This window comes from Gossypium hirsutum, chromosome A03, assembly GCF_007990345.1.
Source record: "Gossypium hirsutum isolate 1008001.06 chromosome A03, Gossypium_hirsutum_v2.1, whole genome shotgun sequence".
NCBI lineage: Eukaryota > Viridiplantae > Streptophyta > Magnoliopsida > Malvales > Malvaceae > Gossypium > Gossypium hirsutum.
This window is the reverse complement of record NC_053426.1, coordinates 25,861,118-25,873,975: the sequence shown is the minus strand read 5'-3', so window position 1 is coordinate 25,873,975 and position 12,858 is coordinate 25,861,118.

Here is a 12,858-nt window from a genome sequence, read left to right as displayed (position 1 = left end):
CGATTTAGTCCTTTTTTGCAATTAAGCTCTCAAATGCTAAAATTAATTCACCAAATTTTTCATGCACTATAATCAACACGTTATAAGTCTAAAATAATAATAAAATACTTTCACTGACTTCAGATTGGTGCTCCCAAAACTACTATTCTAACTAGGCCCAAAATCGGGCTGTTATACAATTCGAAGTCAAAATATTTATTTTTTTTAATATTTATAGCATGATATTAGAGTTGTGTGAAAAATTTGTGAATAAATTTTATCATTTAAGTGTTTAATTCGATAAAAAGGACTAAATCGCGTAAAGCATAAAACTTGTGTTCTATTAGTTAAAAGTATCTAATGGCTATGAAATTAAATAGTTAAGGGTTATATGTTGCAAATAGCCCTTTTATAATGCAAGTGGACGGTTCTATGCATGAAATAATGAATTTTTAATGTTTTAATCAAAGGATATTTTGGTAAATTAGTTAATAAGTTAAGTTAAATTAAACAAAATAACACATGCATTTTTATTTCTCTTGTTTCTTCAATCCAAAATGGAAGAAGAGAAAGCCATAATAGCTTGAAGCATTCGGTCATGGAGAATTGAATGCATGAAAGTCCATTTTGTCTCGGTTTTTAATAATTTCTACGTTTTTTAGATCATTGCAGCTTAATCTAGCTAGCCCATATCAACGTTTTTGAAACTGTTATAGATTTTGTGAGATGCCATTGATGAATATTCATGATTTTTGATGATTGATGAAGAAATACGGAAGTTAGATGATAGTTTTACATATTTTACAAAGTGATTTTGAGTAAAAATGCAAATTATGGGCTAATTTGTGAATTTGTGAAATGTTGTGGTTAAAAGTGGAAAATAAATGAAAATATGGGCTACTATAAAGTTGTATTAAATTCGGCTAGGCTTGGGTTTGGTAAAAATTAAATGAATTTCATTTTACGAGATTAGGGACTAAATTGTAAAAGTGTGAAACTTTAGGGGCAAAAGATAATTTTACCAAAATATGTATATAGTATCAAATTGAATAGAAAGGAAAGTTAATATGCTGAATTTGATATTATATATAGATCAAGATAAGCAATTACCCGAACTAGATCGAGGAAAACGAAAAGTGGACGAATGGCCGATAGTTTTATTTGAGCGACACGAGGTAAGTTCGTATAGCTAGAATCAAACTATTAAATACTTGAAATTGTTTAAAATGAATGTGTATAAGTTAAATGAATAACCTACTTGAAATTTGAATTACCGGTTATATGATTATATTACTGTTTACATGAATGAAAGTGAAATGTTACAAATGTTATATACGTTTCATGGATTCGATATGATAATATGCATTGAGTATGTAAATTGAGTATTTAAATGTATGTACTTAGTTGAATTGAATATATATAATTTGAGAAATTGAATTATTGATCAATGGATGCTTAAATGATGAAGTTGGATAATTATCGATCCCCGTTGAACCGTAGGAATTTGTTAGATACGAGTGACATGTCACTAGGGTTACCAATTTGGTCGAGTTCCTGCATTTGTTTCAGACTCACCACAGCTCGTATGAGCTTACATATATATCAGCTCGTAAGAGCTTACTGTTTTCAGCTCATTAGAGCTTACTGATTCAGCTTGTATGAGCTTACTATTCAGCTCGATAGAGCTTACCATTTCAGCTCAATAGAGCTTACTAATTATTACCTTAGGAGGAGCTTACCGATCATGGCTCGAAAGATCGAAAAGGATAATGAATTGACGGATTACTGATAAATACACTTAGTGTGTATCACCCGAGTATCTATCCATATTCTACGTAGTTCAACGGGAATAATTACTCTTACCGATCATATGAATAAGTTATGTTGAAATGGATGAATTACTGTTGAAATGAATGAATTACTGTTGATACGGATAAATTACTATTATTACTGATGAATTATTGGTTATATGAATGAATTACAGTTTATATGAATAAAAATGAATTGCAACAATGTTATGTGAATTACATGGTATTGATGTTATTTGATGAATTAGAATATGGAATGAAGTTATATGTACTTGAGATCTAAATGGTTTAACCACGTGCATGCCTATTAGTGTGCAATATTAGAATATCTGATGTTATTTCCATGGTTCAACAGAGATTATAACGATATGAGAATTGAAATGATGATATGAATCAGTTCAGGTATACGTGAAACGCTCGATAAGTGATATTTAATAATTTCATATGATATGTAAGTGAAAATCGATGAATACATACAGGAATTGCCAGGTTGTTATTGTATTACGCGTTGATTTTGAGGAAGCTGATTTAGATGTCCTTATGTTTCTCTAATTCTGAATTAATTGTTAAATTGTATATAGTACATTCTAGTCATACGAGCTTACTAAGCTTATTAGCTTACTCTGTTTATTTTTGGTATTTTATAGTATTTTGAAAGCTCGCTCGAGTTGGAAGTCATCGAAGATATCATCACACTATCAAGAGTCAATTTAGTATTTTTGAACTCTTTGAAATGTGGTATATGGCAAGTATAGGCTAGTTGATCATATGAGATGTATAAGTTATTTTAGCTATTGAAGCTTATATGTATTGATGTGTTTAAGCCAAGTGATTTGGCTTAACTTGGTTAAATATTAGGCTACGTTTATGTGTACTAAATATGGCATGTTTTGATAAGTAGTTGATGGAATGAGGATATGCAAATGTATGGATATATGATGGAAATATGAATCAAAATTGTTTGAATGATAGTTGGTACTTGGATGTTTAAGGTTGAATTATTGAATAGGTTATATGTGTATATTGGCTAATGAATCATATTGATTTGAGTATATAAATGTTTGGTTTTGTAATGGCATATAATGTGTATCTGAAATGGTTGTTTTGATTGCCAAATTGAATGAAAGTATGGTGTTATATGTGAGCTTAGGTGATTGAAGTTTGGGTGAGGAAAAGTGGCTTAAAACAAGCCTATTTCTTGTTCACATGGTTGAACACACGAGCGTGTGATTCGACCGTGTGTCTGCTGAAGCTTAGTTAAAATAAGTCAGTGAGTTACATGGTCTAAACACACGGGCGTGTCTATTGACCGTGTGTGGCACATGGGTTGACAAATGGGCGTGTAGCCAGCCGTGTGACCCAAGTCAGCATGTATGCCCTGTTTCCACACAGCTTATGACACGGGCGTGTCTGGTGGCCGTATGAGGCACACGGCCTGGGCACACTGGCGTATGACCTCTGTATTCAAGAAAATTTCCAAATTTTCCCTAAGTTCTTGTATGTTAACGATTCAGTCTTGAATGCATGTTTTAAGTTAATTTATGCTCGATTTAAGCATGTTACAAGTGTAAATGAATGACTTTGATTGAAATGAGTTATTACTGATAAATGAATGTTCTGAATTGAGTTATAAGTTCCGTAATGCCTCTTAACCTATTTTAGCGACGATTACGGGTTAAGGGTGTTACAATACCAGACTCTCATCACTTGCTATATAATAGCTTCTCACAATTTAATCCACATATCATTTGAAACAATAACAATATCCAATTCATGAATACATAATTCATGTGTCTCATTTTCATGTTTCAAAACAATATTTCAATTTCAATTCACATACAATATCATCCAATATCAATCATAGTATCATTTTATTTAATTACTCCTATTAACATGACTCAGACTTGGACGGGTACACGGATCCAACCGACACACCAATTTGGCACCTAGTGTCTCATCGGATAAATCCGAAGTAATAGCTGCGCCCAACGCTATATAAATTTGACACCCAGTGTCTCATCGGTTAAATTGAAGTAAATTGGCACCCAGTGCCTCCTCGACTTGAAGTCGAAGAAATCCCTAAACTCTTCCAATCCTATGGCATGCCATCTATATCTGATTCAGCCCAATACAGTTAATAGGGTTCCAATTCACTTTCCAAATACAACAAATATCCAATATCATATTTGCACATATATATATTATGAATATATATATCAATTCAATCCAATTCAATCCACTTCAAATCAACTCAATAATCAAAGTGCCATATACTCACCTTAACCACTTACCATATACATTAATTTAAAATACAACAATTAACAACTAAGTTCGGATTATAGAAATACAAACCAAGAATTCCGAGCTATTCGATGTTGATTTTATCTTTCCCCTTTTTAGTCGAGGATTCCGGTACGACGTTAGCTACAGAATTAAAACAATTAAAATTCATCAATATAACACAATTAAATTTCATATTGAATATTTCAATTTTGACTTAATATTTGTCTAATTTTTAATTTAGTCCCCAAACCAAGACTAACTTTATTTCTTTACAATTAGTTTTATATTTTCACACAAATTTCACTTTAAACTAAATTTAACTCTCTATGTTCACTTAAATCCCTAAATTTCAAAATTTTCACAATTTAGCCCCTATTACTCAAAATTTACAATTTATTCTACAATTCAATCCTTTTTCATTTCTAACTTTTAAATCTATCAATTTAATCCCTAATACTAAAATTACTCAACATTAACAACATTTAAAAATGCAATAATTGCTAAAATTTCGACATAGGTCGGGTAGTACTTAACACCGAGATTCCAAAAACATAAAAATTACAAGAAAAATAGACTAAATTGACTAACCAATTGAGTTTTGAACAATTTGAAACCCTAGCTTTGTGTCTTTCTCCTTCTTTCTTTCTTTTTTTTCTTTTCTTTCTTTTTTTTTTCTGTTTCGTTTAGCCTTCTTGGCTTTCTTTCTCTCTTTTTCTTATTCATTTACTTATTATTATTATAATAATATAATATAAATACTTAAATATTAAGTAAACATATTTTATTAATATATACATATATATATATTAAATTTACACATGTAATCATTAATACCATCCACTTGTTGGAATAAGGTTTAATTGATTCTTTAGTTCTTTTAATTTTTCTTTAATCTATAATCCAACTTTTACTCTTTATGCAATTTAGTCCTTATACCTAATTACTCTTAATTCATGCAAATTCACTTAACCAAAACCTAATTAACTACACAACTAGCTTCGTAAGTATTTTTAATAAATATTTATGAGTTTAATTTACGGAAACGGAGTCTCAAAAATGCACTTTCTGACACCTGTGACTATTAGGTCGTTACATGAACAGGCATCGAGGGTTTCCATAAACTATATATCTTATTTTGCCAAGTCGAAAAGCCAATATTATGACTTAGAAGTTTTAAAATCACAGTGTTATCCATACCCTGAATGAGAATTTGTTGGATTCTATTCGAAAAGGTGATAGACGGCATGCCATTCACAAATGATTTATGAATGTCCCCTTCTAGTATGTCAAAATCTTCCTTTTCTTCCGAGCCGTTAAGGGCGCGGCCTTGACAGAATGGCCGACAAGCTTATCTTTCCAAGAGATAGATTGGCTAGAAGTCAGATCAATCATCATGTCACTGTGCACATCTGCATCTTTGTCTCTGAATAAAACCTTTTTAGGAATCAATTCCTCCACACTAGGAATATCAAAACCAAAATTTTCATAGAGAGAAGACATCAAAAAATTATATTTAAATTTATCTTTTAATTATCACTTAACTAGTGCTGAAGTTATATATTAACTAATATTTAAGTTTAACTCTAATCATACACATTTTTAAATATAATTAACAGAAGAAATATAATAATTAATGCTTCAATGCTCATCCCTAATGAAAAGTGGGTACGGGTCAAAGGTTCGTAGTTGGCCCCAGCGGCCTATCATCCATCAAATTGAATGGAAGTTGCTGCCATTACTTGAAATAGAATCAAAAGGAGGAATGATCCTGGTGATGTAACTCAGTTTTGATAGAGTGAATTGTGACGTCATATAATAAATATTCTGGTCTAATTTGGTATATGTATCTCACAAAAAATTATACATCTTATATTATTTAATTTGGAATTTTAGAGTTATTTGATGAAAGTTAATTACTAATATGATTAGATTTAAATTTTTATGATTTTGTTAATAGAATTAAATTTAGTATTAATTATGAATTTATTTAAATTTTAGGATTGATTTTAATTCACTACAAAATTAATAATATTAACTTCAGGTCGAACTCCATTTTATTATTACCTAGGAGGCTGGACTTCCCAACCCATCCAACTCCGACAGAATCATCCCAACTACACAACGGAAAAAACAAAAGAAGGAAAGAGACGTTCTTGTCTTCACCTCCTATCTGTGTATGTAATGGAATTTCTATATGCTTTTTCTGCTTCTAACAGAGAGTTCCAACATGGCCAACACTTCAGAGTTTGCTCAGAAGCTGTTAGATGAACTTCGGTTGCGCAAGGAACGAATGGCTGCAGGTCACCAGCTAGCTTGTAAAATTCAGCATCAACCTTAAATGCATAGTTTACATCAACGTATGCCTAACTTGGCTTTTGTTGCATGTTTGAGCAGATCATGCATATGCTTACTCCAAAACAGGCTATAAATCATCCAGGGAACCAAACACACTCAAAACTGTAAGTTTCCATAGTTGAAAACTGAAATGCACACAAGCTATCAGTTACATATAAGAGACAATTAGATATAGCAGTTTCATTTAGTTTCATGTTTTGGCTTCATTCAGATTGGTTCTAGAGCTGGAAACTCACAAAACAGGCCTAATGGAGGCAGGAGACCGGTATCAAATCAGATTGTTCCTTTTGGGAGAGGCCAAAAATCAGTGGTCCTGGATTTTGCACTTGAAAATGGAGGAAGAAGAGATTCTACAAGCAATAGTTCAATGTTCGATTTTCTGCATAAGATTGGCAGGAAACAGATGGACTATGGGAAGATGGCAAGAAGAGATAGCAAACTCCCTGATATCTCCCGCCTGCGTATCGAAGACATATCTAGGGGTGTACAAAAGTTAAATCATATCCTCGGAGCCTGCTCTAATGGCCTCAAATTCGACACATACTCGATACAAATTGGGCAGGAACTGTTGAAAGGGGCAATGGACTTGGAGGAATCTCTGAGGATGCTTGTCAACCTGCAGGAAGATTCAAAATACTCAATAACACAACGGAGAAGAAGTAGGATAACATTGCTGGAGGAAGAAGAAGATGGCAATTGGATATTATGCCAATATTTCTTGGCATACACTCAAGAAATTATAATGACATTCAAGGTGCTGCAAGGACTGACCTCAAGCTGAGGCTCAAGCATCTTACCTATTCTTCTTCTGAGGTTACTGATTCCAAGCATGGGAAAAAAGTTGTATCTGCCTCGGTTGGCTCGGTTACAGACACTAAAACTCTCGTTACATTCTCAGAACAAAATAACTTGAGTTCCTTGCAGTGCAAACAAGAAAAATTGAGGATTCCAAATGTAATCGCGAAGTTGATGGGGCTCGATCAACTTCCGGGAAGTGTAGATTCAAATGTCACCACCACAAAGGAGTCTGGAAATCAACCAGGAAAAGTTTTGCCAAATAGGAATGGAAGCACAAGGGTTGCTGTTCATGACAAATTACCACCTCGAAAGGACTTGGAAGACATAAAATCGATGATGAGTTCGAGAAAGGCGTTCATCAAGATAGGCAAACAACAAAGTGACATCATCCCACTGAATCAAAACACGCTTCACAGGGGAAACAGATATGCTAACAAGCTTCTCCGAGGTGATCAACAAAAGTTGCAAATTAATCATGGATTTGAACAGGTGAGCATGCTCCAAAAATCCGAGCTTCAAGAGAGAAGGTGACAATCGGAAGAGAGGAAACAACGAAGCAAGAAACAGAAATTGCAGGGGAAACAAAAGCTAAATGAACCAATGTCTGGTGCAACTGCAACCAATTCGCGAAAGAAGCAGCCACGAATAAACCAAGCAACAGCTAGTAGGAAAAGCTCCAAGGGTCATATTGATGCAACACATTTCAATGGATTCCAAGATGGTAAGCACCATAAAAATCAAGCCAAAAATAGGAGCTCAACAAACTTTTTGGCTCAAACTTTATTGAAGGCTAGAAGCACAAAAGGGTATAAACTTGAGGTCCCTCGAACCAATGAAGTAATAACAGAAAAAGGTGCAAGCGTTTATACTTTGTCAAGGACTCCGAAGAATCTGAGTTCCATTTTGCAAGAGAGGAAACAGACAAGGCTGGAGAAACTTGCTGTCCCCAAACAACCAGTTCAAACGAAAGGCAGCAGATTCGAAGAAGTAGAACCAAAGGTCATTAGATCCAACAAGTACATAGCACGCGGGCAATCATCAAGTGTACCGAAAAAGATGCAGAAAGCAGCAAAGCAAGGTTCAGTTTTGTGCTGTCATGTAGAAGATGAATGCGAAAACCGCAATAAACCACAAGCTTTAGATGAAGATAGCGTAAGATCACCAAACTACAGTCATTAATCTATTATATGAAACAAATGAATCCACCAATTAGCTCTTTTGATCTCATGCAGGGCCAAATTTCAGTGTCAATGGTTACAAATGAACAGCAAGATCAAGAACCTGATTTCGAAAGATCATCAGAACGCCAGTTTAAGAGCATTGTATCTGATCCACTACATGGAAAGTAGAAATTTACGCACGCGCACACACAAACGAGCACATATAAGAAAACATGCATATTATGTTTGGTTTTAATATATAGAGACTGAACCATAAAAAGTTCATTGTCTCTTAGGAACCGATGAAGCAAATACTTATGAAAAGCACTTATGCATCAAAGATGCCCGAGCCATTGACAGAGAGTGAAAATCTCCTCAAGCAGATACTTATCAAAAGCCAACTATTTACGAACACAACAGAGGCGCTTTTCAAGCTGGACATTCCTACCGGAATTCTTCATGGAAATGTCCACAACTATAATGAGCAAGAAAGCAAGCTCCTTTTGGACTGTAGCTACGAAGTAATGAAAAGGAGAGGAAGAAGGCAGGAACTAAGTGCTCATCCATTTCTGCAAGTATCCATCAGCAGCAGTACTTCAAACAAAGCAAAATCCTTGGATAACTTGGTGAAGCCAATGTGAAAAGATTTTGATAAGTTGAAGTCATATGGAAGGGAGGGTAAGGAAGATTGTTCCTTTGAAGACTACCTACCGAAGATGATTGAGGTCGATGTCAACAACAAGGAAGCAGATTTGAATTGTATGTGGGAGTTGGGATGGAACTGCATGATGCTTGCATTAGAGAAAGATGATATTGTAAGGGATGTTGAGAAGTACGTGCTTAATGGACTACTAGTTGGCATTACCAGAGATCTTTTCACACCCGTAAGTGTTTCAGCTTAGGGGAAGAAAACCCGAATCTATTTAAGCGTGAGTTTCCCATAGCTTTTCAACCTGTAAAGTGCCTAAAACTGTTTCTTTTTGTATATTTCCAATTTCTCTATTGATTGAAAGAAAAAGAGAGTCCATGTTCAGGGGATTAGTTCATCTTATTGAATGAAATGCGCATATATGAAAGGGTAACTGTAACACTTGAAAAGAAAGATAATGTGTAATCCCAAACCATCACGGTAACTTTAAAAGATAGGAACGCAGGGACTTACTGGATATGAAACTGGAAGGGACTTTGATAACAATTATTATTTCTTTCTGTGTGTCTGCTTAATAACCTAATGAGCATAACTACAAGATTAGGAGAAGTTTTAAAGGGAACTATGGAGTTTGAATCATTAAGTGTCCCCTACTTTCGATATATATATAGATATATATTTAATTTGTATAATATATTTTAAAATGATTATAGTTAATTTTTTAAAATAATTTATATAAAAATTCTAAACCCATGTTAATACATATAAAGATGGACATTAATTTGATGAATGGATCAACTTAAAAGATTTTTTTTTTTGGCACATAAATCAATTCCATAGGCCTACTAAAGGAGTTCATCATGTCTACAGCATTCCTTTCCCACACCTTTGCTTCTTTTATTACAAATCTGTTGCCATGTTGTGTTCTGACTATAATAAACTCCTGCATCAAAACCTAAAATATCGTTGTACATTGGGGTAATCTTCCGGCTCCTCTTTTATTTTCCTTTGACAATATTTCTCCATTTCTTCTCCACGTTTATCAATCTACACTTCCGAATTTCTTCCAAAATATTCTTGATGTTTTAATAGCTGCAAACAAAATGTTGTAAGAAATCAAAATTTGTAACTTTTAGTTAAGAGTTGTCACTATCAGTGATAAGTTAGGTGTCTTGAATATCAAATGTTATGTTAGTGTCTTGAATATCAAATGTTATGTTACTTGGTCATTAACCAAGAGTTATCACTATTTATAGTAATGAGTTATATCTCTTGTTACCAAAAATTGTGTCATTTAATTATTATTAAAAAGTCATAATTATTTAAGTAGATATTTATTGAATAATTATGTTTATTACTAAAAGATATGACTATTCATTTGGATAGTTATCTCTCTATGAAAAGATATAAGAACTTCTATAAATAGGAGTCAAATTTCAATTATTTGGTACACCAAAAACACACCAAAAGTTGTTTATATTTTTCCCATCTTCTAATATTCCTAAATTGTTCTATAAAGAAATACTATAGAAGTTCTTTATAGAAATTGATACTCTTTGATAAGAACCTGGTAAACCAGTGAATCTCTTTACTAAACAAGAAAATTAGAAAATAATCTTCATTCAGATTTCATTAAACTTTGCTTACTTTGAATAGTGCCCAACTACATGTATATATACACTTGAGAGACCCTTTAACAAACTACTAGCTCACTAACTGCCTAACCACTTAATCCACACATTAGCCTAACCACCTAATCCACACATTAATCACATGCGTAAACCTCAGTCTATAACATTCACCGAGCTTCCTCAATGGGGACGACCCTAAGAAGATGACGAAAACGGGTAAACACCGAAACAAACAACGGCTTAGTGAGAATATCGGCTACTTGATCACAGGCAGGAACTTCGCCAACAACCAACTCACCACTGGCCACTTTCTCACGAACAAAAAACAGATCAAGTTCAACATGTTTGAACTTAGAGTGCATAACAGGGTTAGCCGTAATAGCAACAGCACTAGAATTATCACACCATACCGTCGGAGGATCAATTGACTGGAGATGTAATTCTGTTAACAACGAGACTAGCCACGTAACATCACTAGCAGCGGCTGCTAAACTCCAATATTCAGCCTCTGCCGTAGAGCGAGAAACAACTTGTTGTTTCTTGGAACACCAAGAAATAGGTGTGTGTCCAAAATACACACAAAATCCTGTAGTAGATCGACGATCATCAAAATCAAGTCCCCAATTCGCATCAGCATAACCGACCAAAGACAGTCGATCAGATCTCTGAAACAATAAACCATGAGAAAGAGTACCATACAAATATCGTAAAATTCGTTTTAACGCTATCATGTGTAGAGAAGTGGGAGCATGCATGAACTGACACACTCGATTAACAGCATAAGCAATATCTGGCCTTGTCAAAATGATATACTGAAGAGCTCCAGCAATACTACGATATTCAGTAGGATCAGCAAGAGGTTCACCCTCATCTTTTGGTAACAAAGAAGAAGTTACCATTGGTGTAGGAACACTTTTGACATTAGTCATAGAACTCCGAGCAAGCAGCTCACGAATGTATTTACGCTGGCACAAATGAAGACTACCTGAGGATGACCGACTGACCTCAATACCCAAAAAATAATATAGCTCACCAATATCCTTTAGAGCAAACTTGTTGTGAAGCTGCTGAACGAAGCAATTTATCACATCAGACGAGTTACCAGTGATAACAATATCATCCACATAGACAAGAACATAGAGAATATGACCAGAAGATGAGCGGACAAACAGTGAGGCATCTGACTTAGACAACTGAAACCCAGCAGAAAGAAGAAACTGTTTCAATTTGTCAAACCAGGCACGAGGAGCTTGCTGTAACCCATATAAAGCTTTAGTCAATCGACATACTAACTTTTCACCAGTTGGACCAGATTGCTCAAAACCTGGTGGTTGCTGCATAAACACCTCATCGGTTAAATCTCCATTCAGAAAGGCATTGTTAACATCAACCTGTCGTAAAGACCACCCCTTGGTCACGGCAACAGACAGGATGGTTTGAATGGTAACAGGCTTGACTACCGGACTGAACGTTTCCTCAAAATCGCAGCCAGGTACCTGAGAACACCCCTTAGCAACCAAGCTTGCCTTGCGCCGGTTAATCGTCCCATCAGGATTCTTCTTGATCCTAAACGACCACTTACAACCGATAGCTTTCCGACCAGGAAGGAGAGGACACAGCTCCCAGGTTGAGTTAGCCAGTAAAGCATCAAACTCAGCTTGAACAGCTAGTCGCCAGTCTGGATGATCAAGTGCTTCTTTGACAGAACATGGCTCTACCTTAACTTTATTTGCACACAAGGCTTTGGGTTTAAATATTCCAACTTTAGACTTGGTCACCATGGCATGAGTATTAGTAGGCAAAACAGGAGGAATAGTAGGAGGCTCAGGAGGAAAAGTTGCAGTAGATGAGACCTCCTCTTGAACAACAGATCATACATTAGATGGAACCTCCTCTTGGATAATAGGTCTTGAATGAGCACGACTAGAGGAAACAGGCTGAGTTCTGGTACCATTATGACCAGGATGATTTATAGAGTCCTCAGTAGCAGATACAAGATCCAAACGAACCGTATGAGGTACAGCAGACCGAATCACTGGCACATACGTAGTGGTATTGAGAGGCAACTTGGTACTTGTAGGAGAAATCAGAAATAGAAATCGATTCTCATCAAACACAACATGTCGAGAAACAATGATTTTCCCATCGGGCGTTAGACAGAAATAACCTTTATGACACGAGCTATACCCCAGAAA